The following is a 7,860-nucleotide window of genomic DNA, read 5'->3' as shown; positions in this document are numbered from 1 at the left end:
ATGATTTTTGATGTACCGAAGGTTGTTCGGAGTCCCAGATGTGATCACGGACATGACGAGGAGTCTCGAAATGGTCGAGACATGAAGATTGATATATTGGACGACTATATTCGGACACCGGAATGGTTCCGGGGGTTATCGGATATATACCGGAGTACCGGGGGGTTAGCGGAACCCCCCGGGGGTTATTGGGCCTCATGGGCCCAAAGTAGTGGAAGAGGAGAGGCAGCAGGGGGTGGCGCGCAGCCCCCTTGCCCCAATCCGAATTGGGAAAGGGAAGGGGGCGCGGCGCCCCTTCTCCTTCCTTCTCTCCATCTCCTCCTTCCGCCTTCTCCTAGTTGGAATAGGAAAGGGGGGGCGGGGCAAAACCTACTTGGAGTAGGATTGCCCCCCTTGGGCGTGCCTCCTCCTCTTGGCCGCCCCCTCCTCCTCTACTCCTTTATATACGTGGCCAGGGGCACCCCATAGACACAACAATTGATCTCTTGATCTCTTAGCCGTGTGCGGTGCCCCCTTCCACCATAATCCACCTCGATCATATCGTAGCGGTGCTTAGGCGAAGCCCTGCGACGGTAGAACATCATCATCGTCACCACGCTGTCATGCTGATGGAACTCTCCCGTGAAGCTCTATTGGGTTGGAGTTCGCGGGACGTCATCGAGCTGAACGTGTGCTGAACTCGGAGGTGCCGTGCGTTCGGTACTTGGATCGGTCGGATCATGAAGACGTACGACTACATCAACCGCGTTGTGCTAACGCTTCCGCTTTCGGTCTACGAGGGTACGTGGACAACACTCTCCCCTCTCGTTGCTATGCATCACCATGATCTTGCGTGTGCGTAGGAATTTTTTTGAAATTACTACGTTCCCCAACAGTTATATGCACCGGTAGAACACAAAGGAGTTGTGGGCGTGGGTATATACATATTGCTTACCGTCACTAGTTGATTTTTGAGTCAGCGGTATTGTTGGATGAAGCGGCTCAGACTGACATTATGCGTACGCTTACGCGAGACTGGTTCTACCGACGTGCTTCGCACACATGTGGCTAGTGGGTGTCTGTTTCTCCAACTTTAGTTGAATCGGATTCAATGAACATGGTTCTTTTTGAAGATCAAAAAGCAATCACTATACTGCGTTGTGGTTTTTGATGCGTAGGTAAGAACGGTTCTTGTTAAGCCCGTAGTAGCCACGTGAAACTTGCAACAACAAAGTAGAGGGCGTCTAACTTGTTTTTGCAGGGCATGTAGTGATGTGATATGGTCAAGACGTGATGATATATGAATTGTTGTATGAGATGATCATGTGTTGTTAAAGTTATCGACAACTGGCAGGAGCCTTATGGTTGTCTCTTTATTGCATCAGATGCAAGGCCATATAATTGATTTACTTTATCGCTATGCAATAGCAATAGTTGCAAAAGCAATAGTTGGCAAGACGACCATGTGACGACACATTGATAAAGATCAAGATGATGGAGATCATGGTGTCATGCCGGCAACGATGGAGATCATGATGGTACTTTGGAGATGGATATCAAAGGCACAACATGATGATGGCCATATCATGCCACATATTTTGATTGCGTGTGATGTTTATCCTTTATGCATCTTATTTTGCTTAGTACGACGGTAGCGTTATGAGATGATCCCTTACTAAAATTTCAAGGTATAATTGTTCTCCCTGAGTATGCACCGTTGCGACAGTTCATCGTGCCGAGACACCACGTGATGATCGGGTGTGATAAGCTCTACGTTCACATACAACGGGTGCAAGCCAGTTTTGCACACACAGAATACTCAGGTTAAACTTGACGAGCCTAGCATATGTAGATATGGCCTCGAAACACTGAGACCGAAAGGTCGAGCGTGAATCATATAGTAGATATGATCAACATAGTGATGTTCACCATTGAAAACTACCCCATCTCACGTGATGATCGGACATGGTTTAGTTGATATGGATCACGTGATCACTTAGATGATTAGAGGGATGTCTATCTAAGTGGGAGTTCTTAAGTAATATGATTAATTGAACTTTAATTTATCATGAACTTAGTCCTGATAGTATTTGCATAACTATGTTGTAGATCAATAGCTCGCGATGTAGCTCCCCGTTTATTTTTGATATGTTCCTAGAGAAAAAATAAGTTGAAAGATGTTAGTAGCAATGATGCAGACTAGCTCCATGATATGAGGATTATCCTCAATGTTGCACAGAAGTATTATATCCTTGATGCATCACTAGGCGACAGAACTGTTGCAGGAGCAGATGCAGACATTATGAACGTTTCACAAGCTCGGTATGATTAATACTTGATATTTTAGTGCACCATGCTTTATGGCTTAGAACCGGGACTTCAAAAATGTTTTGAATGACATGGAGCATATAAGATGTTCCAAGAGTTGAAATTGGTATTTCATGCTCATGCCCGTGTCGAGAGGTGTTGGGGATATTACTACTGGACATAAACCGGCCAGGAGTGGCCGGGTTAACTCTATGAGGATTAGAAGCCCAGGAGGACAAAGGATGGTGGTGCTTTATGATGGCCCAAGGCCCAAAGGCGGGTTAAGGCCTGTAGAATTAAACCGACATTATCATGTAACTTGTATGGTAAGATAGGAGGAATAGAGACCGAGTTGGACACATTGATGATCCGGCCTCGGGACTCTGTAAACCGGCGGGCATCAAGCTATGTATATAAAGGGACGACCCGACGGCGGTTTAGGGAAAACACACAACAACTCTAGAGCCAGGAAGAGCGGATTCGCTCCCTGGTCATTGAAACCCTAGCAATACCATCACAACTGGATTAGGCCTTTACCTTCATCGAAAGGGGCCGAACCAGTATAAACTCTTGCATCCCTTGTCCGCTTTAACCCCTTTAGCTAACCCATAAGCGATGTCTCCACGACTAAGTCCTTTCATGAGAACATGTGCCGTGACAAAACCACGACAGTTGGCACCCACCGTGGGGCTATCACACGATGGTTTCGAGTTCTTGAAGGGCAGCTTCGAAGGACTCAAGGGATACGCTGTGGGCCGGATGACTAAGAGTCGTCGCGGCAAGCTCTACATCGACGATGCAGGATGGGGTCCCGAGGCCGGTTCAATTGAGTACGGGTACCGGGTCCCCTTTGGAGGAATTCACGTCTTCATCAGCAAGATCGGCGAACCGGGCCCTGAGCCGAACATCTGCACCGACATCATCGAGACGGCTCAGCGTGCGAGGTCTGCCCCGGTTCAGCCCGCTATAGAGCGCGCCTTTGTGGGAGTTATCCATGGAGCAGAGTATGAGGATGGATCGGCATCTAGAGGAGAAATCGTTGTCTGCTCTGACGACGAGTCTTCAACCGGAGAAACTGAGTCACTGTATCAGCTGCAGGATGGCCGGATTAGTGGTGGTTCCGATGGCGACAATATTCCGGACCCCCTTGATCCGCCAAGCCGAGTTGCAATCTTCATGGCCGGAACACAAGCAGCACATCACTCATCTACTGCAGCAGCAGTAGTTTCCGGATCAGTAGCAGCAACACCGGCTGGGGCAGGAGGGACTGCACCCCCGCCGGCTCAAGTTTTGTCCGATTTATTCAATGCATTGGCAACGTTGCCGGCAGCCGTAGTTAACCCGGCAGATCAGGATCAGCATAATGCGGAGGTGGCAAAAGTAAAGGATCAGATAACTCAGGCTAAAGCAGACCTGACAGCAGAAAACGCCAGGATGGCTACAGAGCGGGCCGAGTTAGAGGCTCAGGCCTACCGGCTTAGGTTGGATCAGGGTGCCTCAGATGATGTCATGAGGAGAAGATACCGGTCGCACCTTCCGCTGGTTTATGAGCCAAGAAATCTCTTCAACACGCCAGGTGCAGGAACCAGTAACGAACCAGTGATAAACCGGACGGAGGCACCAGTAACAGGGGCGCCGGTTCAGCCGCGCACGATGGACCCGCCTCATCAGAACAACATCTTGTCGCAGCACATTCCAACACCCCGGGTCATTACTCCAACCCATTGGATAATATTGTGGCCGCCGCTTCACGATTGGCAGCACTCCTAATTGACAGCGAGTCACTAGTGGCAATTGAGACACGACGGGCCAGAGAGCTCCTTCAAACGGCTTTAACCCAGCAGCAGGCTTATTCACATAGCCGTGAGAGGATTCATTCCACCCCCCGTCCAAATCGGAGTTACAGCAGGCATATCGATGAACCGGTTGTGTCGAGCAGTGCGCGTCACCGTAACTCGCCGCGAGGGCATAACCCGGCAAGTGGTGGTGCTAATGCGCAGGATGTGGTGGATCATGGTCGAGCACGTCGAGAAGCCGAGTTAGCAGCACAGCATGCGGCTCGTCAGCTTACTCCGGTCCGTCCAACCACTTCAATAGAGCCAGGTGTGGTCTTCAGTTCTTTAGGGGTGCCGTGTCTCACCCCAGCCATGCGTAATGTTCGACTACCCAAGGATTTTAAAGGCCCTCGTAAGGTGCCCAATTACACTGCTGATTTACCCCCTGAGTCATGGGTTGAGAGTTAAGAGATGGCGATGGAGATGCTGGATGTGGATGAAGTAGTGTGTGCTAAATATTTCACCATGATGTTGGAAGGAACAGCTCGTACTTGGTTAAAGAGTTTACCAGCTAACTCTGTCGGGTCATGGGCCGAGTTAAAAAGCCGGTTTATCGAGAATTTTAAGGATACGTGTAAGCAGCCTATGTCAATTGTGGACCTAGCCACTTGTGTTCAAGAGGATGGGGAGTCTACAACCCATTGGGTGAAGCGAGTCTCGGCTATTCTGCATTCATCAGACCGCATCAATGCGGATACATTAGTTTTGATGTTGAAGGCAATTGCCGGTTTATGCCACTGAAACTGAAGTTGGGAAGGCTCAAACGCCACTGCAATGACATGTCAACGCTTATGACCGCTGTGGTTAAATATGCCGATTCAGATAGTACCAAAGACCCTGAGTCTGAGGATGACAAACCGGGGAAGGGGAAAAAGAACGACAGTACCAATGGGCAGCAGCATAACCCGATAGGTCATGGGAACAATGGTAAGTGTAAGGCAGACAATAGCTTGGACTTTGTGGCTAACACCACCGCCCAGGATAACGGTCAGCGTCGTAAGGGTAAACCGCCCCAGCGGGGTGGAGGGTCAGGTCCCAATCTGGAGCGCCTGTTAAATCAGCCTTGCCCAAAACATGGATCGAAGGAAAGGCCAGCTTCGCATCTTTGGAAGGATTGCTTCATTATGCGGGAGTTCAAAAATTCCAATCTATTTCAATATGACAATGGCCCGCCTGGCGGTTCAGGAGGTGGTTTTTGAAGGAAATATGCCCTAGAGGCAATAATAAAGTTATTATTTATTTCTTTATATCATGATAAATGTTTATTATTCATGCTAGAATTGTATTAACCGGAAACATAATACATGTGTGAATACATAGACAAACAGAGTGTCACTAGTATGCCTCTACTAGACTAGCTCGTTGATCGAAGATGGTTATGTTTCCTAACCATAGACATGAGTTGTCATTTGATTAATGGGATCACATCATTAGGAGAATGATGTGATTGACTTGACCCATTCCGTTAGCTTAGCACTTGATCGTTTAGTTTGTTGCTATTGCTTTCTTCATAACTTATACATGTTCCTATGACTATGAGATTATGCAACTCCCGTTTACCGGAGGAACACTTTGTGTGCTACCAAACGTCACAACGTAACTGGGTGATTACAAAGGTGCACTACAGGTGTCTCCGAAGGTACTTGTTGGGTTGGCGTATTTCGAGATTAGGATTTGTCACTCCGATTGTCAGAGAGGTATCTCTGGGCCCACTCAGTAATGCACATCACTTAAGCCTTGCAAGCATTGCAACTAATGAGTTAGTTGCGGAATGATGTATTACGGAACGAGTAAAGAGACTTGCCAGTAACGAGATTGAACTAGGTATTGGAATACCGACGATCGAATCTCGGGCAAGTAACATACCGATGACAAAGGGAACAACGTATGTTGTTATGCGGTTTGACCGATAAAGATCTTCGTAGAATATGTAGGAACCAATATGAGCATCCAGGTTCCGCTATTGGTTATTGACCGAAGACGTGTCTCGGTCATGTATACATAGTTCTCGAACCCGTAGGGTCCGCACGCTTAAAGTTCGATGACGATCGTAATTATGGTTTTTGTGTTTTGATGTACCGAAGGTTGTTCAGAGTCCCGGATGTGATCACGAACATGATGAGGAGTCTCTAAATGGTCGATACATAAAGATTGATATATTGGAAGCCTATATTCGGATATCGGAATCGTTCCGGGTGAAATCGGGATTTTACCGGAGTACCGGGGGGTTACCGGAACCTCCCCGGGGGTTAATGGGCCTACATGGTCCCTAAGGGAGAAGAGGCGGGCTGGCCAGGGCAGTCCACGTGCCCCCTCCCCCTAGTCCGAATAGGACAAGGAAGGGGGGGGGGCGCCCCCCTTTCCTCTTTCCCCTTCCCCTTTCCTTCTCCAAACAAGGCAAGAGGGGGGAGTCCTACTCCCGGTGGGAGTAGGACTCCTCCAGGCACACCCCTAGGGGCCGGCCGCACCTCCCCCTCCCTCCTTTATATACGGGGGCAGGGGGACACCCCATGACACACAAGTTGATCTTCTTGATCGTTCCTTTGCTGTGTGCGGTGCTCCCTTCCACCATATTCCACCTCGGTCATATCGTAGCGGTGCTTAAGCGAAGCCCTGCGTCGGTAGAACATCATCACCGTCATCACGCCGTTGTGCTGACAAAATTCTCCCTCAACACTCGGCTGGATCAGAGCTCGAGGGATGTCACCGAGTTGAACGTGTGCAGAACTCGGAGGTGCCGTACGTTCGGTACTTGGATCGGTCGGATCGGGAAGACGTACGAGTACTTCCTCTACGTTGTGTCAACGCTTCCGTTGCCGGTCTACGAGGGTACGTAGACAACACTCTCCCCTCTTGTTGCTATGCATCACCATGATCTTGCGTGTGCGTAGGATTTTTTTTGAAATTACTACGTTCCCCAACAGTGGCATCCGAGCCTGGTTTTATGCGTTGATGTTATATGCACGAGTAGAACACAAGTGAGTTGTGGGCGATATAAGTCATACTGCTTACCAGCATGTCATACTTTGGTTCGGCGGTATTGTTGGATGAAGCGGCCCGGACCGACATTACGCGTACGCTTACGCGAGACTGGTTTTACCGCCGTGCTATGCACACAGGTGATTAGCGGGTGTCAGTTTCTCCAACTTCAGTTGAACCGAGTGTGGCTACGCCCGGTCCTTGCGAAGGTTAAAACAACACAAACTTGACAAACTATCGTTGTGGTTTTGATGCATAGGTAAGAACGGTTCTTGCTAAGCCCGTAGCAGCCACGGAAAACTTGCAACAACAAAGTAGAGGACGTCTAACTTGTTTTTGTAGGGCATGTTGTGATGTGATATGGTCAAGACGTGATGAGATATAAGTTGTTGTATAAGATGATCATGTTTTGTTGAAGTTATCGGCAACTGGCAGAAGCCTTATGGTTGTCTCTTTATTGCATAAGATGCAAGCGCCAAATAATTGCTTTACAATTATCGCTATGTGATAGCAATAGTTGCAAGAGCAATAGTTGGCGAGACGACCATGTGACGACACATTGATATAGATCAAGATGATGGAGATCATGGTGTCATGCCGGTGATGATGGAAATCATGACGATGTTTTGGAGATGGAGATCAAAGGCACAAGATAATGATGGCCATATCATGTCACATATTTTGATTGCATGTGATGTTTATCTTTTATACATCTTACTTTGCTTAGTTATGATGGTAGCATTATAAGATGATCTCTCAC

This window comes from Triticum aestivum, chromosome 5A (assembly GCF_018294505.1).
Source record: "Triticum aestivum cultivar Chinese Spring chromosome 5A, IWGSC CS RefSeq v2.1, whole genome shotgun sequence".
Taxonomy (NCBI): domain Eukaryota; kingdom Viridiplantae; phylum Streptophyta; class Magnoliopsida; order Poales; family Poaceae; genus Triticum; species Triticum aestivum.
The sequence above is the reverse complement of the archived record's forward strand: the minus strand, read 5'-3'. Positions refer to the sequence as shown.